At 36.9% G+C, this 27,032-nt stretch overlaps 1 long non-coding RNA gene across 2 annotated transcripts; it reads right to left on the bottom strand.

Moving 5' to 3' along the window:
* Positions 1 to 1,147: 1,147 nt before the first annotated feature.
* Positions 1,148 to 25,443, bottom strand: LOC143651494 (uncharacterized). 2 transcript variants are annotated; one of them, XR_013159980.1, is made up of 5 exons: positions 25,361 to 25,443; positions 24,774 to 24,928; positions 22,986 to 23,104; positions 2,296 to 2,338; positions 1,148 to 1,347 (listed from the first exon to the last, which is right to left on the bottom strand). It is a non-coding gene; the product is annotated as an uncharacterized LOC143651494 (long non-coding RNA). The 2 variants fall into 2 exon arrangements; XR_013159979.1 differs by lacking the exons at positions 1,148 to 1,347; positions 2,296 to 2,338 and having other exon boundaries at positions 22,859 to 23,104.
* Between the last annotated feature and the right edge of the window lie 1,589 nt (positions 25,444 to 27,032).

Consider the following 27,032-nt stretch of genomic DNA (forward strand, 5'->3'; position numbering starts at 1 on the left):
CTGTATTGAGATCCTCAGAATTCTGACTGGGGGCTGATAGGTACAGAAAGACTTTCCAAGAATTACCCATGCAGATAGCTTTAAGAGAATCAGTTTTTAGATCCTCAAGTTTCAAGTCCTTAGTTTCCACATAATCTCTCTCTAAAGCTTCTTGAGGAAGTGCCCATGATCTTATTAACCTTCCCCCACTTTCAAAAGAAAGGCACCACCTTTATTTTAATTGTCTAATAAGGAGATTTTCCTTACATTTTCCATTTAACCATTAAAAATTTTGGAATATTATCATTTCAAAGCACACATGCAATAGGGGTTACTGAATCTGATTCCTTTAAACATAATTTGTTTTTTTCCTAGGATGACTAGATTTCTCTAGATGCATTAAATAAAACAAAAGGATAAAACATTTACATGAGTTATTTAAGAGTGGATGTGCATTATTCAATAAGGTATCTAAAACCCATATTATCAAAGTATGAAATATTTATTTCAATTACAGTAAATCCTCATTTAATCATATAGAATGTTGAATATTTTTCACTCCTATTAAACAAAAATAAACTTCTAAAAGTGTGATGAAATGCTTGTAAATGTGAACAATTGTTTGAGGGAGAAAGAAAACAAAACATTTTGAAGACTGCTGCTGTGCTCTTTCATGGAGAATCATAGGGCAGGAGGAAGGCACAAAGGGGAGCTCCATAAGTGCAGTTTAACTTGGTGGGTCTGTGAAGTGGCAGTGGAACGCCTGAGGGGGTTCTAAGAGCAGACCAAATTCCTGCTTCTGCACTTCTAAGTACACGTCCTTCAGTCAGTGGATGGGGTAGAATATTTCTTGAGCCTCTTGTGTGCATGTGTGAGGCAACACAGTAAGGACATGGCAGATTGGTGTCTTTTACCATTAGAAGGTGGTGTAAGTCAAAGTTCAGTGTCCTTAATTAATCCTCTTAACTAGAGTACATAAACTCTGTAAGCTCTGTGGAAAACTGAAAATATACAGTTTTATAAGAAAGAACAGTTCTTTTCTGGGCAATGAGTACATTATTTTCAGGTTAGGGAAACATGCCTTTGATTAAAAGAAAGATTAGGAAACACTGTTAAAGGATATTAATTGGTAATGAAGTTAATCACTCTCTCTCTCATCCCCTGCTTCTTCTAGGTCCCAGCTTCTCATTTTTCTCCTCCTCCTTCTCTTCTTTTTCTCTCTTCTCCTCCTTCTTAAGTTCATTCTTCTTTTTCATCTTATCTCTTTCTCCATCCTCATTTCCCTCATCCTTCCTCTCTCTTTCCTTCATCTCCCCATCTCTCCTCCTTTTACTTCTTCTTCTCTTCTATTGCCCTACATGGTTGTATCTGAAAACAAACAAGGAAAACACAATACAGGCAAGACTGATTCTCTCTATTTACTTTCCCTCCATTCTTCCTCCTTGAAGCATTCACTGGAAAACTTCTCCCAACACCCACCTACAACCTGTAATATATCTAGTGTTTAAAGCTTGCATCATGACAATGCTGCAAAATTAGTTTTTTTAAGAGAAAAAGTAGCAGCACCCAAATTGAAAGGGTATGGCAATCTTTAAAGAATAGCCTATTATTGGGTATTTTAGGGAACTAGTGGACTTCACACCACATCCTGAATTACATGTTTAATCATTAAAAAAATACAAAATATAGAATCATGTCATCTGCAAATAATGAAAGTTTTACTTCTTCCTTTCCTATTTGGATGCCTTTTATTTCTTTCTCCCATTCAATTGCTCCAGCTAGAAGTTCTAATATAATATTGAGTGATAGTGGTGATAGAGGGCATCCTTGTCTTGTTCCTGATCTCAAGGAGGGTGCTTTCGGTTTCTCACCATTAAGCATAATGCTGACTATGGGTTTTTCATACATGCCCTTTATGAGGTTAAGGAACTTTCCTTCTATTCCTGACTTTTGAAATATTTTTATCAGGAAAGGATGCTAGATTTGTTGAATGCTTTTTCAGCCTCAAGCAATATGATCATATGATTCTTCCCTTATGATTTATTAATAACTGTATCATGTTGATTGATTTTCTTATGTTGAATCATGCTTGCATTTCTACTATTATTGACCCAACAATAACTCCTTAGTATATACCCTGAAGAGCTGAGGGCAATGACATGAGTAGACATTTGCGCACCAATGTTCACAGCAGCACTATTCATAACTGCCAAGAGATGGAAACAGTTCAAGTGCCCATGAAAAGGTGAGTGAATAGACAAAATGTGGTATATACATATGATGGTATATGCAGATAAGTGGACAAATCCCACTTACTTAGAACGCTGAGGATGGACGAGACTGAGGAAGTACTCCACAACTGCTGAATCAAAGAAAAAAATATCAGATAGGAAAATTCTGCCCCAGACCACCATTTGGCATCTGTCCCCCTCTTCCTCACTAGGTCCCACACAACTTGGGAGTCACCCAGAGGCACAGGCAAGGTTCCTCCCACTGCAGACAGAGATTATAGAGTAGCTCATAGCAGTGAGTCAGAGCTCCATGTATGCCCAGGAACAGGACCTAAGTCCGCAGAGACCCAGTGGCACACAAGCCACTGAAAGTGCTGCATATAAAAGCCCTCTTCCCCCAGCACAGGGTTGGGCAGAGACATTGTGATAGAACTGCTGGCAAGAGCTGTTATGCCATTACCATTACTTAATCTGGTTTCAGTCAGCTGGACCACTAAACCACACTTTTGTGAAGTGACCCACCTTTCTGGAGTGACTCACTCAAAAACAGTAACAACTGAACTATACAATACAATGGGTCAATAACAGTGGGGGGGGGCGATAAGGTATATGGGAGGATTTGAATATACTTTTCTTATATTCATTTCTTTTTTGGAGTAATGAAAATGTTCTAAATTGATCATAGGGTTGTATGCATAACTATGTGAAGATACTGTGAGCCAGTGACAGTACACTTCAGGTGGTTTGTGTGGTGTGTGAATATGGTGTGTTTATATGGTGTGTGAATATAGCTCAATAAAGTTGCAATAAAAACCCAGGACCAGATGGCTTCACAGGTTAATTCTACCAGTCATTCTAAGGAGAAGTAACACCAACACTACTAAAATTCTTCCCAAAAACTGAAAAGAAGGGAAAACTACCAAACTCATTCTATGAGGTCAACACCACACCAATATCAAAGCAAGATAAAGATACTCCAAAAGAAAATTACGAATGGATTTTTCTTCTGATTATAGATTCAAAAATGTTCAACAAAAAACTTACAAATCAAATATAACAGCACATAAAAAAATTATACACAATGATCAAGTGGGTTTTATCCCAGATGTGCAAAGGTGGTTCAACATAAGAAATCAGTGTAATATACCACACTAACATACAAAGAGGATAAAATGAAATGATCATTTCAATTAACACAGAAAAGGCATTTAACAAAATGCAGCATCATTTCTTAGTAAAAAATAACTTAGAAAAATAGGAATAGAAGGAAACCTCCTCAACATGATACACGGTATATATAGTGAAAGACTAAAAGCTTTCCCTTTGAGATACGGAAAAAGACAAGGATACCTAATGTCACCACTGTTATTCAACATTGTACTGGAAGTTCTATCCAAAGCAATTAGGTTTGAAAAAGAAGTAAAGGCATCCAAATTGGAAAGGAAGAAGCAAAACTCCACTATTTACTGATAACATGATCCTCTATATGGAAAGTCCTGAAAAATCTACATTGCTACTAGAGCTAATAAGTGATTTCAGTAAAGTGGTGGGGTGCAAGAACAACATGCAGAAATTAGCAGCATTTCTATTCACTAGTAATGAACAAACTGAGGAGGAAATCAAGGGAGAAAATCTGTTCACCATAGCAACCAAAGGAATCTAAATATGTAAATATCTAGGAATAAATTTGACCTAAGATGTAAAGGACTTGTACATAGAAAATTACAAAACATAGATAAAAGAGATCAAATAAGACCTAAGTAAATGAAAGGACATCCTGCGTTTATAAATTACAAGACTAAATATTGTTAAGATGTGCATTCTATCCAAAATGATTTACAGATTCAATGCAATCCAGCATTAAATTGAAATTCCAGCAGCCTACTTTGCAAAAATAGAAAATTATCAAATGTATTTGGTAGGGTCGGGTAATGGGCCCTGAATAGCCAAAATCATTTTGAAAAAAGACAAAGAAATTGGAAGTCTTATACTTCCTTACTTTAAAGAGTATTACAAAGCTACAGAGGTCAAAACAGCATGATACTGGCAAATGGATAGATATAACCACTAATAGAATTGAATTAATATTTCAGTAAAAAGTCCTTCACTTCTATGACCAATTGATTTTTGACGAGACTGTCAAATCCTCTAAATTGGGAAATAACAAATGGTGCTGGGAGAATTGGATATCCACATGCAAAAGAAAAATGAACTCAAAATGGATCAGAAACCTAAATTATATTCCTAGAAGAAAATATGAGGAAGCATCTTCAGGATCTCCTGTTAAGCAATGGCTACTTAGACTTTACATTCAAAGCACAAGCAACAAAAGAAAAATAGATACATGAGACACCCTTAAAATTATAAATATTTTTGTATTAAAAGATTTTGTCGGCGGGCCGCGGTGGCTCAGCGGGCAAAGTGCTTGCCTGCTATGCCGGAGGACCTCGGTTCGATTCCCGGCCCCAGCCCATGTAACGAAAACGGAGAAACAAAATACAATAAAACAAGAAAATGTTTAAAAGATGTTTCCCTTTCTTCCTCTCTTCCTTCCTTCTATCCTTCCTTCCTTCTCTCTGTCTTTCCTTAAAAAAAAAAAAAAAAAAAAAAAAAGATTTTGTCAAGAAAGTAAAAAGACAACCTACTCAGTGGGAGAAATCATTAGAAACCACATAACTGATAAGGGCTTAACATCCAGAAGAAATGAAAATATCCTTCAACTCAATAATAAAGGCAAATAGCCCAATTTTAAAATAGGCGAAAGATTTGGATAGACAGTTCTCCAAAAGAGGATACAAAAATGACTAAAAAGCACATGAGAAGATGCTCAACATCACTAGCTATTAGAGAAATACAAATCAAAACCACAATGAGATATTATTTCACAGCCACTAGAATGGCTACCATTAAAACAAAACAGAAACATGCAAGTGTTGGAGAGGATGTGGGATAACAGGACCACTCAATCACTGCTGGCAAGCATGTAAAATGGTGCGGCTGCTGGGAAAGTCAGTTTGGCATTTCTTCAGGAAACTAAATATAGAATTACCATATTAACCAGGAATTCCACTATTGGTATACACCCAGAAGAATTTAAAGCAGAGACTGAAACAGATATTTGCACAATGATATTTCATAGCTACATTAGTCACAATTGCCAAGAGATGAAAGCAAACCAAGCATCCATCAACTGAAGAATGGATAAACACAGTGTGGTATATACATGGACGGAATATTATTCAGCTTTAAAAAGGAATAGAGGCCTGATACATGCAACAATATGGATGAATCTTGTAGATATCATATTGAAGATATATCACATCACCTTGAGGATATCATCATAAAATGAAATAAGCCAAATAAAAAATCACAAATATTGTATGATCTCATTGATATGGACTAATTTTAATAAGCGAACTCATAAATTTAGAACCTAGACTATAGGTTAACAGGGGATTTATTGGGGATAGAGAATAAGGAGTTCTTTAATTTGTATGAAATTTCTATTTAGGCTGATTGTAAAGGTTTGGAAATGAATGGTAGTGATGGTAATCAACAGCATTTATGTGAGTGAGGTTGAAAAGGGAATTTTGTGTCGTGTGTTACTAGAATGAAAGTTAGGAGACAATATATGGAACTGTATAACACAGGTACCATGTCTTAGATAATGGTTTGGAGTTAATAGCACAAGTATGAGAATGTTCTTTCATGAATTATAACAAATGAAGTACACTAATACAAGATGTTAGTGAATAGGTGGTATAAGGAAAATATGCCTTATGTAAACTAGCCTATGCTTAATAGCAGTACTTTAATAATCTTTCATCAATTCTAACAAAGGTCCACACTAAAATAAAGTATCAACAGTAAGGATTTTTATGGAAATGCTGCATTCTTTTACATAACTCTTCTGTAGACCTACAACTTTTTTTTTTATGTGGTATGACAGGGGTCACATTTCATTCTTTTTCCATGTGAGTATCACTTTATTGCAGCACCATTTGCTTTGTTTTCTTACTTGCTTGTTTGTTTGGGAATGCATCGGCCAGGAATCAAACTCATGTGTCCTGCATGACAGGTGAGAATTCTACCATTGAACTACCCTTACAGCCTCCTTACAACTTTTTAAATTAAAAACAACATTTTTTTAAAAAAAAAGGTAATGGCCTCTGTCATGGTTAGGGACATGTGTCAACTTGGCCAAGTTGTGGTACCTGTTTATCTGATTGGGCAAGTGCTGGCCTGTCTCTTGCAATGAGGACATTTCATAGGATTAGGAGATCCTTATAGGATTAGGTCATGATCACGTCAGCTGCATCCACAGCTGATTCCATTTGTAATCAGCCAAAGGGGAGTGTCTTCTGCAATTAGTGATGCTAAATCTAATCATGGGAAGCCTTTTAAGGAGGACTTAGAGGAGACAGATTCCATTCCTGCTTTGGCTGGTGAGCCTCTCCTGTGGAGTTCATCCAGACCATCCATCGGAGTCGTCGGCTTCACAGCCTGCCCTGTGGATTTTTGACTCTGCGTTTCTGAGGTCACGTGAGACACTTTTATAAATTTTATATTTGCAAGTGTTCCCTGTTGATTCTGTTTCTCTAGAGAACCCTAACTAATACAGCATGGGTAGGCACCCAGGTCTCCGGCATGGCAGGTGAGAACTCTGCCACTCAGCCACCGTGGCCTGCCCTGGGCACTTTAAAAAAAAAAAAAAAAAAAACTAAACAAAAAACTTTTTTTTTCCAAATTAGAACACATAAAAATATCACAGAGAATTGTTTAAAGAGCATCAGTTTCGGAACCAAATTACATGGGATTGATTTTTAATTCTGCCACTTCTTAGTTCTGTGGCCTTGAGAAAGATATTTAAACTCTCTGTGCCTTTTCATCTGTAAAATGGGGATGATAATAGTTACTATCTGGAGGGTTCTTATGAGGAACGAATGAGTTACTCTGGAAAGTCCTTAAAATAGTGTTTTTCATATAAGAAGTACTTTATAAGTGGGTCCTACTAGCTATTATTAGAAGCCCAATATATAAAATAGCTAAAGCAGAGGACAAACAGAACCTGGACCTCTGAGTAATCACTTTTCACCTCAATTCCCAAAAACCTCCTAAGGATATATAGAGCCATGTTTGAAAAGCAAGGTTCGGTGAATAGATTTTGAAAGTTTTCCCAAGCTAGCCCAAGCCTGCCTATTCCTTATCTGTCCCTACCCTGCACCAGCAAACCAGACAACCAGTCCTGTAGGAGGAGAGATAAGGAATGTTCCAGTTTTCTACTGCTGTGTAACAAACCACCCCAAAACTTAGTGACTTAAGATAACAGGAGGCATCCATCTTGCTCACAGATCTGTGGTTTGCCAGGGTTCAGTGGCATGGCTCATCTCTGTTCCATGGGGCATGAGATGAAGCAATTCAACTGGGGGGTGGAGGAAACACTTTCCACAATGGCGCACCCACATGGTGGGGCTGTCAGCCTTGGCTCCTGTTCGTACGCATCACTGCACAGGGCTGCTCAGACTTCCACATGGCATGGCTGCCAGCTCCAAGAACAAGTGTTCTAGGAGGCCCGGGATGAAGCTGCAAAGTTCTTACAACCTAGGCTTGTAAGCCCTAGAAGAGCACATTCACCACATTTTATGGATCAAGTGAGTCACGGGAGTCAGGCAGTGTGGAAAGAGAGGGGATTGGACCCCACCTCTTAAATAGTCATCGGCGGCTATGTTTCATCCACCACATTCCCAGGGGATTTGACCAACCCAGAGACCCCACCAGGCGCTCTAATAGCCATCACCCCCAATCTGCTCAGCCCTCTGGGAAGTTGTACATCAGCTCTCTCTGTGTCACCTTGTCCAGTTTTGTGGAAGCAATCGCTGGGCGACCCAGAGGAACAGACTAGAGCAGCACAGTGGTGGCCCAGAGAGGAAATGAAAGACAGCGTGGCCATTAAGTGTGAGGAAGAGAAAGGCTTTTTTACTCACAGACTGACACAATGCCACCTACAGTAACAGGTATTTTAATGAACAGAAATAGAGGAGAGATTATCATTGGACATAGAAAAGAATTGAGAATCCTCAGTGATAGCACAGAACCATCCACATAGCAAATTCTAAGTGTGTAGCTGTGGATGTTGGTAACAAAGAGGTAAAGGGTACAGTCCTTCGCTTAGAAGATCTACAAGCTAATGTAAGAGACAGTGAGCAATAGGCCAAAAAGGCTATTGAAGTCAGGGTGTTGCTGGGGAAGAGAAATGGACACAAGCTTTGTAGTCCGACGTGTGAATACTGGTTCCATCATTTAGTAGCAGCTTAATCCTGGGGAATTCACTTACTGTCTCTGAGCTAAGGTTTCTCTGTGAAAGGCTTCAGGGAAAATGAAATGAAACCAGGTACAGCAACATGCTGAGCCAGCCCAGTACCTAATCTAAAGTAGACATCAAGCAAATGTCCCCAGTTTTGTTTATTGTGGTTATAATCACCAAGGCACCCAAAATGATGCCTAGCACAAGTAGCCATGGGGATTAAAACACCAAGATGGACACTGGAAAAATGGTGTGATATTTCCATCCTTGGAAAATTCTAGGAAAAGACAGAAAACATCTATTCTAGATGGCTCGGAGTTCGGTAGATGCACTGGAGTTAAAGGACCGCCTGAAAACCAAGCGTCCTTAAACCCCAGGTTACAAATCTCTGGATGAAACTGACATCCCACTAAAGATGAAGAGTGGACCCCTGGACCAAACTAAGTTTGGTTCCCATATTACTCTATATAGTTTCCTCTTTCCTTGTAGCTCCTAATGTACTATGATTAAATAATCATTCAAGACATTATTGGTTTAATACAGACCACCCATGCTAGATTCTAAGCCCCCACGTGAAGGTAAAGGCCAAGCTTGTCTCGCACACCACTATATCCCTCATGTCTAGCCCCACCTGCCACATAGCATGTCCTCAGTACATTTTAGTTGAATTAATTAAATGATCACTTGATGGCGCTTCCAGCTATGGATTTCTAGGCTCCCACCCCAACCATCTGACCAGAATTAAGAATATGAACTTGGTCTCAGGCAGAGGCTTCCAGACAGTGAAACATGTAGGAATAAAACCCACAGAACCAATGCTTCGCTCCCTGGCACTGCTCAGTGGTCCCATGAATTGCATGTGTTTTATATATGGAACCCCATTGACGTCACTGGGGATTTCATGGATGGAACAAATGAAAAGGAAGAGGCAGCAGTAGAAATCTGCAGCTTGAAGCTGTCAAGAAGAGGTACTTTGTGACCAGGAGACCGGAGAGTGCCAGAAAACATGAGGGAAGAGGAGATTGCTGACGAGAGGTGGGCTGCCCTTCAGAAGAAACTGGGGGTCAAGAACTTCCGCTGCCCACTTGCTCCGACAACGCTGGGAGCCTGAGTAGGTTCTGTAACAGCAGCCTGGCCCCACGCACCATCCCACGTCCCCTTCCTCAAACCCCTGGCCCTGCCGTCCACTTCCCTCCCACCCGTTCTCAGACAAAAACAAAAGACCCATCACACAGTTATTAGCGTCATCTCGCATATCCCCGGGAGTGAGACAACTGCCAACCCCACTTCAGCTTAAAATGTTTAACAGATTTGCCCACATCTAATTTCTGTCACTGTGTTTACAGTACATGGGACCCAGAGAGGAAAGCCATGGAGAAAAGTAGTAGGGTTGGAGTTGTGGGGGGACAGCGGAGGGGGCAAAAAATAAATGCCAAACTCCTTAAAAGGGTGACATTCCTCCTTGCGGTTTGCAAATACCAGACCTATTGAAATGGTGTTTTGGATGGCTAAGGGGAAGATTTGGAGGAACTGTGAAGAGATTGATGGAGAAGTCCTGGAGGGCTTGAAGAGACTGTTGGTGTAAATGGAACCACTGCCAATCTTGGCAGAGGACACAAAAGGGAGAAATTGGAGTTTGCAGAGTAAGAACCATGGAAGCTCGGGTCTGAAGCCAAGAAACCTCGGCCAGGAGAGTGGACCCACCCATATACATGGAGAGGGTGAGTTTACCCTGAAGGGCGAGGATGAATCTCCCCTCTTATTACAGTGGAAGAGTTGTGCAGCCTCAGGCCTTGGAGAAGGCAGAGCACGCTCCTTGGGGGACTGGGAGAGCCTGGCTGCCACCATGTGGAGGGGTTGAGTGTGTGCCCCAGAAATGGCAGAGAGCCCAGGGGTGGCCCTGATGCCTGGAAAGAGTGGAGCCCAGAGGTGGTCTCCTCGATGTTCCCCGAGGTTGATTTGGAAAGAGGCAGGCCACTGCATAGGCCCTTGGAAGGGGTGGGACTGCCGCTTTCTACAGCCGAAGGATAAATGACTTTCAGACTTTGAAATCCCATGACACTTGCCCTGCAGGTTTTACATCTGTGTTTCTTCCAATTTCTCCCTATGTAAATGAAAATCTGTATCCTGTGAATATCCTCCTTTGCTTATTGGCACCGGACTTGTTTTGAGATTCACATGCCCACAGCAAGAAGAGAAGATTTTGCACCTGTTTAAGGTGATGCTTGAAGTTGCCAAGTTGACAAGGGGTGGACATGTGTTAGTTAGATTCAGTTGTCAACTTGGCCAGGTGAGCATACCTAATCTTGTTGCTGCGGACATAAGCCAACGGTACGTGAACCTCATCTGTTGCCAATTACATCTGCAGTCAGCTAGGAGGCGTGTCTGCTGCAATGAGTGACGTTTGACTTAATTGGCTGGTGCTTAAATGAGAGAGCGCAATGTAGCACAGCCTAAGCAGCTCGGCATTCCTCATCTCAGCACTCGCAGCTCAGCCTAGGCCTTTGGAGATGCAGAAAGAAGTCACCCCGGGGAAAGTTGTTGGAACCCAGGGGCCTGGAGAGAAGACCAGCAGAGACCATCCTGTGCCTTCCACGTAAGAAAGAACCTCAGTGGAAAGTTAGCTGCCTTTCCTCTGAAGAACCAACAAAATAAATCCCCTTTTATTAAAAGCCAATCCGTCTCTGGTGTGTTGCATTCCGGCAGCCGGCAAACTAGAACAGCCTCCTAAAGTTGTTGGCTAAGTAATCCACCATTTCTTTAGGCTCCTTTCATAAGTTCAGTATGCCCTTCTAGTCACACCAGCAAATTTAAAGCACAATTCCATTATGACTGTGTGAATCAAAAGCAAACTTCTGGTTCAAGGTACAAATCAAAAATGCTTAGAGTTTAGACAAATCCACAAAACAGTTTCCCTGGTATGCTTAAATATTTGATTAACAATATGCTCATGTTGCATTTTGGGTATCAAGGAGAAAAATTTGGGTTTCTGACAAACATAGACCTTTATAAAATCATGCATTTGGGTATTTAGTGAAAGGTCCTGAAATATAATAAGTGATGTGGTGAGCAAATTATGGTTCTTGAATTAATGCTGCCAGGCAAAACCTCAGCCACTAATATAGTCTCTTATTCCAGGCATGTGCTATTATCAAATCTTCAACCACAATATTAATGAAAATGCTAGTGTAAATCAACAAGGTTTTAAGCTAGTATATTAATATGATACACAAAATGCTGGTTTATAAAGTATATAATACTGTGCAGTCAATTCAAAGTCTTATTTTAAAAAGATGATGATTCTGAATTATATTTTTGTCTCTCTGCTGTGACAGCTTAAACTGAATATGTTCTTAGCTTTTCATTCTAAAAATGAAACTTATGTCAATTCATCTGAGGGGAAAAGAATGGAAGTGGAAAGCAACACAGGGAGTTTAGTATTATATCATAGTCTAAATTAAATACCTATTTTGTCTCTAATGTGAGACATGGTTTCCTGGTTGCACAGAAGTGGAATTCAGCTAAAGCTGAAGCTAATTTCTCTGCTGTGTTCCTGGAACACCAAAGGCAGAACTCAGCACCCCATCAGGTAGTACTCCCGCAAAGCTAATAGATTTAGTACAATTGAAAAGTAATATGACCCTTGGGATTGAAAAACTTGATGGCAAGGTAGAAATACCATAACCCTTGGATTTCCCAGTCTTGGTTCCAAGACTTACCACATAGTAAGACACAGGTTTACAGATTAAGATTTCAAGACTCATAAGTGTTTCCATTTGTTTAGATAGGCTCACAGAGTGGTCTCTGGAACAACGAATTGCTGAGAAAAAGCAGGAAAGCTGAGAATGGTGACTACTGAAAATTCTATGATGAAGGAGAAAGAAATGTTACAGCTGATAATTTTTCACTTTTGGTTATAGGGTCCCTGCCTTTCTCTCTCAGGAAATGTGTAATTAAATGCTGCATTACTCTTCATCTTCAGAAGCTACTTTTTATTTGTTGAATAACTACAAATATTTATTGTATCAAAAAATTACCTTGAATAACCCAATATATGAGATCAAAAATGGTATTTTTGTTCTGAGAAAACCATCATCTTAAATGAAGTAGGATGTTTCAGGAGGTCACAGGTGGGATCACAAGGGAAAATGGGACAGAGCAAAGCAACTCTACCAGCTAGGACAGAGGCAAAAGGCAGGCCATCACATCTGATAAAGAGTCATTATTAAGAACTGTTTTGGAACTATGCCCCATTTCTAACTTTATGATTTAGGAAACAGATTACTAAATCAAATCCTCCATAATTTCAAGTGTGTTTGTCCATATATTATTGTTATTGCAGTATTCATGTTTGACCATAAAGACCAAAGAACTCCAGTTTTACGTATCTGTATGTGTAGAAAGAAAAGGAAATTGTGAGCTATAGCAAAATAGCTGTTAAACCCATTAGACAAATAGATAAATAAACAGAAAACACAATCCAAAGTATCTTTTAGCTGCAAGGTTCTGATAAGGTAAACCTCCTTAGACCATTTCTTTCCAAATCTAAGTCCGCATGTCATTTTTTTCAGTAGTATAGGTAGCGCAACTTCTAGCTGTCATCAAATGTTTGTCATTTTTGACAAAAAAAAAATTTGCTTCCACAATTTAGTGAACTCCAGTTTCATACATTTTAAGCTTGCAAGTATGGGCTATTTTGCCCATTGAGTACATAACTAATAATTGCAATTATCATAGAAAACACGTTGAAAAATGCTTGAGACTTTGCAGGTTAATATCATTGATGCTTGATTTAAAGAGGTCAATTTTATAAATCTACTAACCTAATGATGACTGTTAGGTAACAAAATCTCTTGATTGAAAATCCTTTCTGCTTATTCATGAAAGCATTAAAAATTTTAATTTTTTGCCAAGTCTCTGACATTTCTTGTGATAACTATCTTATTTTAAAGAAGCTAATTGTGATGTTCCTATGAGTAAATGTAATACACATGCCATATACATATATATCCTAGCCATTTAAAGAGGAAATGGATGTTAGTAATAAAATATTTTTAAGAACTACAATGAAATATAAGCATAATCATTAGAACAAAAAATTAGATATTATTCAAGTTATTAATGATCTTTCTCTGGTTATACTATGCTTCAAATATCAACTGTCATTTAATCAAGATATTTAAACTGTAGGTTGCTTAATATTGAAACAGAAACACACACAAATATACATACACAAATGCAAATACAGCTTTTTAAAATCTAAATATATTTTATCTCAAATATAGAAAAACAAAACAAAAGACTGCACAAACTGAATATTTATGGTTCACTTGTGTACTATTAAAAGATGCTTTTTTTTTTATGTGTTAAAGATGTTATTTTAAGGAAACTGCTACCAAGAGTTTTTGCTTTGAAATTTGTAAGATTAAAGTAGAGAGTTTTATTTTTTTGCAATGTCTCTTAAAAAGGTCAGAAGGGATGGAGAGTTTTATCCTCCATTCTACAAAACTGGCAAGAATATTAAAGGAAAAATGAAAACATTTTTAAAAAGCTGCATTTACATGTTAAAGTCATCCAATGACTGTATATAATTTATGTTACAATTTAGGTATGTGGGATTATATAGCTATCTGTTACTTATTGAGACCAATTCTAATAGCAATGGCCATTTACAATACCTGGGAGATTCTGAGAAGTTTATTAAAGTGCTTATTTTCACTAATAGGAAATCTGATCACTAGCTCCTTTTTCTAGTGTTATGAAATGGAGAAGGAAAACGCATTTTCTCTAGATTAGATTTGAGGGCAATTTATCTTTGTAGTAGATATAGATTTACTCTTATTGTTTTAATATATCAAAAGAACATGCTTTTAAAAAGTTGTTTAATAAAAGGATTCTGCAGGGAGTACAAAGAGGAATATGCACCCTACCAGGATATTTCCTCAGTAGAATGAATTGGAACAACAGATCCACTCATTCACATGCCCAAATAACTTGTATACTTGTCTTTTCATTCTATAAGCATAAACATTGAAATTGGAAAACCTAAGTGTCTTCAGAAATCTAAATTTCAATATCAAGCTTCCTCTGCATGGATTCTTTTGTTGTCGAGCATATCACCGAGCTAAAGGGAAATGTAACTTCATTTTTCTTTGCTAATGGGGATAAGTAGAGGCTTGTACAAAGCAATTCAGAAGGATTGTAATTTTCAATATCTTTGGAATCAAACATTGGTAGATACTAAATATACATACAATTAACCCAGGACATTCCTAAATAGCACACCATACCAGAAATTACTGTTATGTAAATTTGGATATCATATTCCTTCAAATGAATTTCTATAATGTGGGAGAGGATAAAAATTGACATCTACTATCACTAAGAATAGTAAAATAATAGTGATAATAACTATTTATTGCTCGTTTCCTTTATGCAAAGTGCTATGTGAATTGCTTTATATGTATTCTATTATCTCACACAAGCAAGAAATGTATAGATTTATTTTAATTACCTCCAGCTCCAAATTCATACTTTCACTAATTTGTCAGTCTCTTTTGCCTCATGTTGTGAGGATATCTTATCTCGCCATCCCGTGAAAACTTCAAATAGAGTCTTTTTTCTTTGATTTGTACAAAACACTATTTATAAAACCAACTATTTCCAATAGAATTTTAATCTTATTTGAGGATAATAATAGAGATTACACTGTTGTCCATTCAACAAAAGCGTGTTTGTGTAATTAAAAGATATTCCTATTCAAGGGTATATGGATTGCTTGTTTGCTGTTTTGTGTGTTTTTTGTTTTTTGTTTTCTTTCTGGGGACTCAGCCACAGGCATGCAGGAGCTGGGACTTCAATGAAGGAGGGTTTCAAGTCCCAAGGGAAACCTTATCTTGTTGATAACCACCCATGTCTGACGTTGGGCTATGGAGAGACACAGTGGGTCCCTAGTCCTGGTCTCCAAAGAATCCCTGGAGCCTCCAACCCCTGGATCACAGATGGCAGCAACAGAAAAGGGTACACATAAAATGGAAAGTGCTTCAAGATTGTTTTACTATCACTTCCCTTCTCCCTGCTCTTCTTTTGTCTCTTGCATTTTGTTGGTTCTTGGTCTCATTTCTGACTCATTTGTCCTTGATTTATGCTGGAAATGCTAATGCCCTTATAATATTTTTGTGAAGAACAAACCTACTCTCTCTTTGGTTATAATGATTTATATATAACAAGATGAACTGCCATATTTTAATTATTAAAAAAATTCCCTGCTACACTTCAAAAAATAAATGTATTTAATTCTGATTCTAGCATCTAGTGATTGGTGATTGGACAACCTTAATCTGTATCCATTGCAAAATAATCTATTTCCATATAAGTGGCCCAATTCTATCAGGCTTCAAACGTTCAGCAAAAATATGGCCTAGATGGAGAGCAATCTGTTTGGCTTCTGCATTACATGCCTTCTGAAAAGTGGGCCTTTTGAACCTCTCCACCTTGCTTGGATCTGCTGTAGTGGAACAGAATTGTGCAGAGTTCCTAAGGGTTGGGAAATTATTTCCCCCTATGATGAATCTGAGATAAATTAATTGACTCCATTGCCATTGTCACAGGGCACACCTTGAAGTTGAGTCACAATTGAACTGCATGATGTTACACAGCCTCAGAGGTAACTTGGGCTGAAGTCCAGCCACACTCATCAGGCATATGCCCAGTGTCTGTGAAGCTGTAGGCTCCCACAGGAAGCTCCTGTTTTTAATTCACTAGGGGTGTTCTCTATCTTATCTGCAGGCCTGCATGCTTTGCCTAGCATGTGTGACGCGTGTTAGCTGTCAGAGTGTACAATTCTTGTTTCTTCTATTAGTTTCTAGTTCAGGGATGGCACTGGGTGAACTCCTTATACTATTTGAGAGTTCCTCTTATTTTCTAATACCTTTGGTAAGGCTGATGCTAGTGATATACTCAAGAGTACCACAGAATATTACATTTTGTTGCTATGCCTCTATTCCTTGGAAATAACAGGCTTTTATTTTGAGGACACAGAATCACACATGAGCTTCTTCCTGCATTGAATTCTCCGTAAAATAGCCCACATTTTGTAATTAAATTCTGAGATGTGATCTGAAGATAAATTCAGATCATAAAATCATGCTTGAAAAATATGTTTCTCTCCAAAAGTCCCATCTGAATAGTCAACGATAGATTAAACAAATGTTTCCCATGACTGGACAGTCTGCTCTGAGCATAATGATATAGAACGGTGGTACTCAACCCTGGCTGCATGTGAGAAACAGTGGGGAGCTTTTACAATTCTCAATGCTAAGACCTCATCCCAGGCCAATTAAAACAGTGTTGCAAGGGAATGAACAAGAGCGTAAGTATTTTTTCAAGATTTTCAGGTGATTCCAATGTGCAGCTTAAGTTTGGTACTACTGATACAAGTGCTATTTTCTCTGTGATAAAATAAATTTTATGATAATTATATACCATTTATTAATAGAATGGATAGAACATAGATTTCACTTCTGGTACAGTTTTCTAAGAATAAATCAGTTTCTGATTAATGAATCTTGAAAGTTTTGACTCTCAAATTTATCTGAGAGACCTTATAAGCATAAGGGAACTTAACAATATCAGTTATTTATTCATTCTTATTAATTTGAAGCCATTCCTAAACAGAGTCATATGTTTAAGAAAATATGTACAAAACAAATTTTTGTAAGAAAGAGATTTTTACTCTTAACTGAGCTCAGCTTCCTGCTATCTATTTCCCATGTAATGTCATAATTTTCTATGACATCACAATTAATTCCCGCACAGATGATTCTAGTTATACAGATTTCAGGAAAGTGACAAGCAGCAGGGATAATTTTTCTTATTTATTTATTTATTTATTTTGATCTCAAAGATTATTAGCTTGGTAAGAGTGAAAGCCAGTAAAAAAAAGTGCCTGCAGAATATTATAAAATAGGAGAAGATTTGTAGATTTATTTTCTTTAGTTAAAGGACATCCATCCTTTAAACAGTTTAATGTTGATTGTACTCGCATAATTACTTAACAGCTAATGTTTTGTCTACTCAGTCATATATTTTATTATTATGGTTTTAAGTTAGGATTCTAAATGTACTTTGTAATTTAGATTTAGAAGGATCATTTTGTGAATATTGACTACCTGCGAAAGTTTAGCTTTACCTTTGACTTCATAGTAGTGATGTAATAAATCTGACCTTATGGGATGCCTTCTCTCCCATCGAAATTATCAAGAGCTGAATGATAAAAGCAAGTGATTTTTAAATTTGCATAAACCCTATTTTCTTTTGAATGAAACAACTATCAGTTTCCTAAATTCCATGAAAAGATAGTCAAAGAATTGTGTACAAAATATAAGCATCTATACTTTCACATAAACATTCATCATATCACTTGATCCAAAAATGTCTCTTGTTATCACTAAACATTCTACACATAAAGAAATTCAGTCCCATATATGAGATATGACTTGGAGACTTACAGGAAAAATGGCAGAAAAAGGAAGAGTCAACAAACTTGACATGGGTCAACTTTGACTATGAAGCAAACATCATTCTTACTTGGTCATTATCTGATGATGTTTTGCCAATGAGGATGTTTGGCTAACCACAATTTTTCAGAATTTTTGTTTGTTCAGATTGTCAATATGTAAGGGTATATAATTCAACAGCTCCATCCACTAATAATCTAAATCATTGAGGATCTTTTTCTTTCAAATTTCTCCAGAAAAGAACATGTTCCATTTATTTATTACATAAAACATTCATCTTCAAAGGATAGGAATCAGACTAAGCTTATCTGCTTTGTTTCTGAGGAATGCTGAGTGATCAGTCCTAGAAAATTTAAATGCCATAAGCAAAAAATTAATAATGCCTTCCATATTTTTTGCATTGTTCTTAAGATTGACAGTAAAAATAAAATGGAAAATTTTGTAAACACATAAGGAACGGCTAAGTTGCCATTTTTGAGGCTATTTTTTTTTAATTTGAAGAACTTCATTAATAATTTCCCAAACACAGTTTTCATTCTAAAAGTTTTCTAGTTTTGAAAATGCCCTAATAATTATTTGATTTAAATATTGTCTTGATGAAAGAGTCTAACCAGCTAAGATTAATTTCTCAATTTCTTATTCACTAAATATCTAATTTACCCAAGACGCTAATCCAAAATGTGCAGCACTCAGAGCCTCATTGATTATAATTTGTATAAATGATTTGTTTCTCTCCAAAACTACTGAAGAAGTACGACAGATACAGAAATCAGCAGACTGGTTGTAACATATGGTATAGACAATCTCTACATGGGCTGTTATGAAACATGATCTAATTATTTATTTTAGAAGTTTAATATCCAAAAAGTTAACTTCGAGAAATACTGAGACTATTGCCAGATGGCTATGAAAATTGTTTTTCATTAAATTGGACTGTACAAATTTTCCAGACCCATGGTTCCAAGAACAGTTTAATCATAGTCAAAAGGGAATCGTAACTCTGTAAAGCTAAGCAGAACCCCCTAGTCAGTGCTATAAGGATAATTATAATGAAATAATACCACATGATCAGGAATTAGCATCCAAGTAAGTAATTCTAGCCATCCGGACACTGACACAAGATTTTTGTCAAAGGTAGCCCTTGTGGAAAATTTCTAGATAGTCTGTTGAAGAAACTGGAAGAGGAATTTAATATCTTTGGGAGAGATAGAGGTACATGATATCATCTTTGGGTTATACATACTTGGAATTGGGATTATAGCTTCAAATGCAATATTCATTTACCCCATCAAAGTAACATTTATCAAATACTTCTTTCATTATAGAAAGGTTGGATACAAAGCAATGTGACTGATTTTGGAAATAAAAAGTAACGTGACTGACAGATGAGTGATAATTAAACCTATGTCATCATGACAAAATTTCTGGGATGCTCCCTAATTCTTAAACTACATTGAAAACCTTTTTTCAAAACATTTTCAGAATTAGTTCCCCAACAATCTAAGATAATACTTAATTACTTCAGATGTAGCCATCTTAAAAACACAATTGCCAAATTTTGTGGGTTGATGAACTAGCTGAGAATTTATTTACCTAAAGAGGTAAAAGTGGCTGTTTCAGCTGTCCTGACTCTAGAACTTTGAGAATCTGGATCTCCATTCAAGCTATAGATTTCTGCCACCTGGACCCATCCAACTGATACCACTGGCAGAAGGAGGGAGCAATAGGAAATTGTAGACCCTTAGGTTTTGGATCAAGAAGTTCCCAGACCCAACCTAGTGCTATTCCCAATCTGAAAGTCAACTTCTGGTGTGCTATTGGATCTTGGAATAGATTACCAAGAGCTTCCATATCTTCCTGAATCCAGAAATGCACATCATGTCCTTGGCCCTGGGTCTAGTCCCAGGAGGACTAAACATGAGAGATCTGTGATGATTTGTAGCTGTTACGTACACCAGATAAGGCCATGTTCTTTTAATCCATTCCTGTGGGTGCAGATACTGATATAGGTGGGACCTCTCGATTAGGTTATTTCAATTGAGAGGTTGCCCCAAGGTAGGTCTTACTCCTCTGGCTGGATTATCCTTTAAGAGACATGAATTTAAGACAGCCTCTTAATCCTTTGAGAAGAATTTAAGAGAGTCTCGCAGAGAAATGCCATGGTGAATCTAGGACTTCTCCTAGATTCAGAGAAGCTCAGAGAGAAAGCCACTGTAACCAGAAGTTGAAAACAATGAAACCCATGAGCGAAGGACCAGCAGACACCAGCGATGTGCCTTCTCATGTGACAGAGATGTCTTAAATGCCAGCAGCCTACAGATATCCTGCTGATGCCGTGAGTTGGGTATTTGCACAGTCTCAGGACTGTAAATTGCAAGCTAATAATAAATCTTCATTGTAAAAGTCAACATATTTCTGGTATATTGCATTCCAACAACTTTAGCAAAATGAAACAGGATCTCTTACCCTGCTTTTTTGTATATGTGACATTAATATACCTACTAATCAAAATTCAAGTTATGAAATAAAGTAAATAATAAAGCAGTCATTTGTTTAAAGTTTTCGTTGTGCCTGTGTTTCCACAGTGCACTATATGGCAACTTGCTCCACAGGGAAAAAGAAAGAGAGATAGGGAAAGGAAGGGGGAGGGAAAGTGGGGAAAAGGAAGGAAGGAAAGAAAGAGAAAGAAAGAGAGAGAGAGAGAAGGAAGGAAGGAAGGAAGGAAGGAAGGAAGGAAAGAAAGAAAGAAATGAAATGAAAAGAAAGAAAAAAGAGAGAGAAAGAAAGGGAAGGAAGGAGGGAAGGAGAGAAGGAATAAAAAAATAAAGGGAACAGAAGGTAATAGTGATTTTATACTTGTCTCTAATAGTAATTTTATATTTAGAATTGAGTAAAGCCTTGCCTTAGCTGAAAATGATTGCACCCTTTCTTGAACACACAATATGATTTCTTTAAAGGTTGCAGCAAATAGCAAATTGCATTTTAGCTAGTTTTCTTCCTGTTTCTCTCATAAGATTAGTGTGTCAGCTCCCAAAGGGAGTGATTTATTATTACGCTTCTCAACATTCTTAGAAATTATCAATGCCAAGTTCTAGTGCTCAGTGAATGGATAACTAAATGGTTGAATGAATGAATGAACACTTGAACATAGTTAAATCTCCCTTCAGCCAAGGCAAAATTGACTTCGCTTTTTTTCCATATAGTTTTTACATAATGCTTATATTTTCAAACAAAGCAGAAAGCTCGTATGTTTGTTGTTCAAATACTAGAAAGGCCAGCAAAGTACAAAAGTAAATGTTATCACCTGATTTGGGGATGATTTGTTCTGATTTGATGATTTTTTTTTGGAAACCTTCTTCAGAGACAGCTCACAGGCTAGCAAAGCTTATCATGCCCCTAGCTTCAGAAAGCACTGGGAAAAGAGTCAGGATTGAACCAAGTAAGACCTAGTCCTGGTTAAGTAAATTTCTAGTAGTTATCAGAATGGTAAGGATCTTTGACATATTCTTTGACCTACAACAGAGCCAGCTTGTCTGAAAGCATTAATTTAGACTCCATTCTTCAGATCAAAAAGCAGCAACGTCCATGAATGACTTCCACATTTGATTTTTGCACACCCAGGAAAAACACAGATCTCATGAATTCTGTTTCCAAGGCCCCGTGATGAGAAACTGTTCTCTAGTGTGAAATCACAGATATTTGATCACAGAAATAGCAGAGGTAGTTTGATCCTGAGTGATTAATTCTCAAAATATTTAAAGAAAAATTATTTTCTCTTAAGCCATTAAAAAGATTCACGACCTTTAAAGGATTTAATATTTGCAAAGATGATATTGCATAAGCTAAAGCTTCCTGAAGTATTTTGTAAATGTGAAAACCACCCACAAAACAGTCAATATATGTAAATGATCCTCAATAAAAAAAGATGGCTTGAGTTGGGCACAAGAGAGATGAAGTCAATTAACCTTATTTTGATAGAAACAGCAAACACTAATCCTAGAGAAGATTTCCTTCAGCTTCAGTTGTTTTTTCAAAAATCACTAGAAGGTAATCCCTTTTAATGTTTTTGAATACTTGATGATAAAAATGTACAATGTTAACTCTGATAGGAGATTAATCCTCAATGACTGTCTTTTCCATAAAATGATGCAATTCTTGAGCTGTTGTAGCATACCGCTCAGCAGGACCTGGTACACGGCTGCCACTTTCTATCAGCTTTGGTGATGACAAGCTGAGCGTAGTTTACTAGAGATTTTTTGTGTTTATCCTTAAGGTTGTCAATTTTCCTACAACTTTTGGTGTCCAGACTCATTCATGAGTTACGGAGGCGAGAAAAATTTGTCACACCCAAGAACTGCTTTCAGCTTGCATGCTGAAAGCCATAATAGACTAGACCAAGTACTCAAAAGTTTGGATGCTTAATTGTACTCCATTCAAAAACAATCTAAACAACTTTTGATATAATATTCTGACACTTTTCACTTAAATCTTGTATGAAAGAGCATGGGCAGAGGCAATCAAAAACAAAATTAAAATGTGGGGTAGAAAGAGTAGATACTGCAGCTTTATGAATATAAACAATTTAAATTAAATTTGTGGTTAAGGTCTATATAGTGCCTTGATGGAAACTCAGAGTTAGTAATTACTGTAGTAAGGCCATTTATTATGTCTACCTGGAAAGCAAACATATGATAAGATTAGTTGATATTCTTGTCTGTGCAGACTGAGCCATTTCTCAAGTCTCTAACTATGTGGAATATCAGAGCTCAGATTCTTTAACTTTTCCCCCCCCTTTTTTGTTTGTAAACAGGTTCCTGTTTTTATACATCAGATTAAACCAAAACAGAACTTTACTGCATGGTGAAGACAAGTAAATTCCCTCATCTTCATGACCCACCCTGACCTCCTAATATTGCTAATTTGTCTCTTGCTGTTCATACAACAATGTTCAACCTTCACTTTTGTGATGATAAAATGCACACCCAGGGCAGGGTAAAGATGAACTTGACCTTTCTTCAAATATACTCTAATGTCCAATGGAGGGACCTGGAATTAGCAGGTGAGCTCATTCTCTGAAAAGGAAAAATAACAGATATCATATGGATACACTGAAATATTGCAAGGTATTTAGCCTAAGAAGTCACATGCAAATATATCACTGGAAATGACAGGGAAAGTATTTAGCAAATGTGTGATTCTTAGTGGAGAATCAAAGGGTTTTCAATTTTTGTTTGCTTCTTAATCTTTTCTACTTACTGCTATAGTCTGGGTGTACAGAAGAGTGCTAGAGTGTCTGTCACATGCAAGTGCTCAATGACACACAGGTTGTGTTAAAAGAATGCAACAAATCAATAAAATTAACAAAAGTTGGCATCTTAATAGAATATGGGGAAACAATAGAAGGATGCAGTTAAAAAAGAAAAACAAAGAATTGGTAAGAAGAATAAGTGATTTTTGGCCTCACTGGTAATCAAAGGTGCATAAACATGAAATGTATGTTTTCCTGTCAAAGTGTTCATTAACAACAGAAATACTAGTATTTTTAGTGAGTGTGTGATAATGTGGTAAAATTACTGCTCAAAATGTGAACAGTGGTAGATATGAGTGTTCATATCTAATACCAAATCTTCAGAATATGCATACCCTTTGACACATAAATTTTACATCTAGGAACTGATTCTTTGCCAATAGCAAAACAAGTATATAAATATACTGTCCAAGGATATCCCTTCTAATAGTATTCATAATTAAAGAAAATGCTGGTAAATACCGTCTTAATTTCCATCAAAATGTTGAATATATAAAGTAGGGGGATAGGGGGGATAGCTATACATGAAGTATGAGGCACATTAATTGATATAAAAGTTAATGATCTATTGTTAACTCAAAAAGAGGCCTACAAAGCAATATGTATTTATATGTAAATTGTGTGTGTAAACAGATGGAAGTCTTCCAATTAAATATTAATTGAGCTTATATTTAAGTATTAGTAATAATACTTAATGACACTTAAATAATAATATTTAATAATAATTTTACAAGGTCTATGTGCCACATTTATAACTTGGAAACACACTATTTGTGTTTTGGAAAAGTGTTATTTCCTCATAGAAAATTAAGAATACCAAGTCCAATCAAGTTTGTCGCATTTAATGCACAATAGATATGCATTTATTTCTAGTTCTCTGGAATCACTCTGACTGACCACGTATATAATTAATTTGTCTTTGGTCCACCATGGTTGAAATACATTTATTAAGATAACTTTTTAAAATGTCTTAATCACCATGATTGCCCAATTCCTCTGTTCTGATTGCAGGCTCATGGTCAGGAGAAAACGGACAGAAAAGATGATGCGAGTTAGTAGTATTACTTTCTTTTGAGACTGATTTGCCTAAACTAACAAAATCTCTGGACAAACTAAGAAAATTGAGTTTCTGAATCTGTGAAAGTGAGAACATCGGTGTCTTATCTCCAGAAAGCAGTGTCACCTTGAAAGTTGTCCTGCTCTGTATGGTAGGGTTGGAGCCATCATTACAGCTTCGATTGTATTGGACAACAGGGAGCTTTTAAATGTATATTATCTGTAGTATGTATGCTATGAAAAGGCCTCTTTGATATCACTTTTTCCTTTCCCTCCAACCTTATGTCCCATTATTCCTAAAAAATATAACTTGCCCACCCACATAAACCACTTGTACTTCCCCGAATTTTGATAACAAATGAACTCCTCAGTCTGACCTTGTGCTGTCCATCTTTCTCTGGTAAGGCTTTTTTGATTACTTAATCCAGTTTATGGTCTGCCTTTTCGTGATCTCATAATTCAGTTGTCTGTTGCCATTTTGTGCTGGTATGTATTGCTTTCCTTGCGTCTCTTCTTTCTTTTTCTCAGAGTCCTGGGAGAAAAGATTTAAGTCTTAAAATAAAAATTAAAATAAACAGAATCTAATAAAACAATGCCAGGCATCTACAAGCCACTGGAGAGATGTTAATATAAGAATGAATAACTGAATACATAAATGAAGGATGATAAATAAAGGCATTAACCTCACTCAGAAGATAAGACAGTCTTGATAGTTTCAGCTACTACATCCAATTCTGACTTCTAGAAACAGTGCTATGATTATAATTTTAACAAGGCAATCAACATAGCCCTTTAATGAGAAAAATATAGCACTTTTCAATTGGAAAAATTTTAATAATTCAATATTTTTTACTATAGTGATATTACAAAATATTTTAAGTTCCGGAAGCAAAATAAATTAAAATAAATCATGATCAGATAATCAATGCATCATAATGCCATAGTCATTTTAACTTTATGTTACCTTTTCTTATTTTTTTATGTCATTCTCTGTGAATATTTACTTAGAACTCATTATGCACCAGGGATGATTTTAGTAGCTCAGGATATACCAGTTAATAAAACAAACAAGGTTTATGACCTCATAGTGTCCATGCCGGGAGGAGATAGGGGAAAATGGTAAATAATGAAATAAACAAACCTAGTTTCAGAACATGATAAATAATGGAAAGAACCATGTGGCATGATGGCGATAACTAGGGATAAATGGTGTGTCAGATTTAGAATGGGGGTGTTAGAGGAGGCTTCAGTAAAGGGATGATAATTAAATTCCTGTCCTGGGCAGCGACAGAGTCTAGACACCTCTTTTCATCTTGATAGAAATGACATGCCTTTCTTGGTATCAGGTCCATCCCTACCTTGATACTCTCTACTTGCCAGTTCTAGTTTGATAGCTGCTGGAATGTGATATACCAGAAGCAGAACAGTTTTTAAAAGGAGAAATTTATTAAGTTGCAATTTTTCAGTTCTAAGGTCATGAAAACGCCCCAATTAAAGCAAGTCTATAAAATGTCCAAATTAAGGCACCAACAAGAGGTTACCTTCACTCAAGAAAGGCCAATGAAGTTCAGGGTTTCTCTCTTAACTGGAAAGGCACAGTATGAACATGACACTGTCTGCTAGCTTTCTCTCCAGGCTTCCAGTTTCACGAAGCACCCTCAGGGTTTTTTTCCTTATTCATCTTCAAAGGTCTCTGTTCTCTCATGGATCTCACATGGCTCTAAAAAAAAAAAAAAAGGTTTCTTTTTTTTTTTTCTCCAAAATGCTTTCTCTTTTAAGGAATACCAGTAAACGAATCAAGACTCACTTAGAATGGGTAGAGTCACAACTCCATGGAAACCGTCTACTCAGAAGTCACCACCCACAATTGGGTGAGTCACATCTCCATGGGAGCAATCAAAAAGCTCCCAACCAGCAATATTGAATGAGGATTAAAGAACATGGCTTTTCTGGGGTCCACTGCAGATTAAAACCGGCATACCAGTGTTCATGGGCAATTGATAAAGGCTTCCCTAGTAGGGGAAAGGGAGACTACCTAGATTATACTTCCTCTTTATTTCATGGATCTTCCAAATGCTGTCAGTTTTCAAGCTTCTTTTGTCTTGACATTACCGGATGCAAGTTTTTTTCTGCTACTCAAGTGGTAACATGTTTCCTATATTTCAGGGGTGATGCCTGATTCATGGGAACAGTGGGATACTTATCTTATACATTCGCAGTTTGCAAAAATAAAAATAAAGCTGTTGCAACTGATGAAGCAAACCACTGTCTCTCTCTGACTTTAGGAATTTCCAAATTTCCAAAGACATTCAGATTTGTTACACCTCATAAATAATATTAACATGCCAGGTCTATTTTACACCCTCTTGTACCAGACATAAGTAGAACAGATAGCCAATGAAAGTACATAAACAGTCAAATATATGCCACTTAGAATAACATATGGGGTCAAGTAATTGCTTAATTTAATTCTTTTCTAATTTCATTTGCGTTTCCTATGATTGAGTTTTCCAATGAAAAGGCTATGTTTAAGGGAGATTTGTCACTGGGGTAGAAACCCTCTGAAAGTCTCTCAGCCTAACTCTTCATCTTGTCGTGATAGTGCCATAGGAGCGTTCTGGGCTGAATGATTTCAG

This window comes from Tamandua tetradactyla, chromosome 12 (assembly GCF_023851605.1).
Source record: "Tamandua tetradactyla isolate mTamTet1 chromosome 12, mTamTet1.pri, whole genome shotgun sequence".
Classification (NCBI taxonomy): domain Eukaryota; kingdom Metazoa; phylum Chordata; class Mammalia; order Pilosa; family Myrmecophagidae; genus Tamandua; species Tamandua tetradactyla.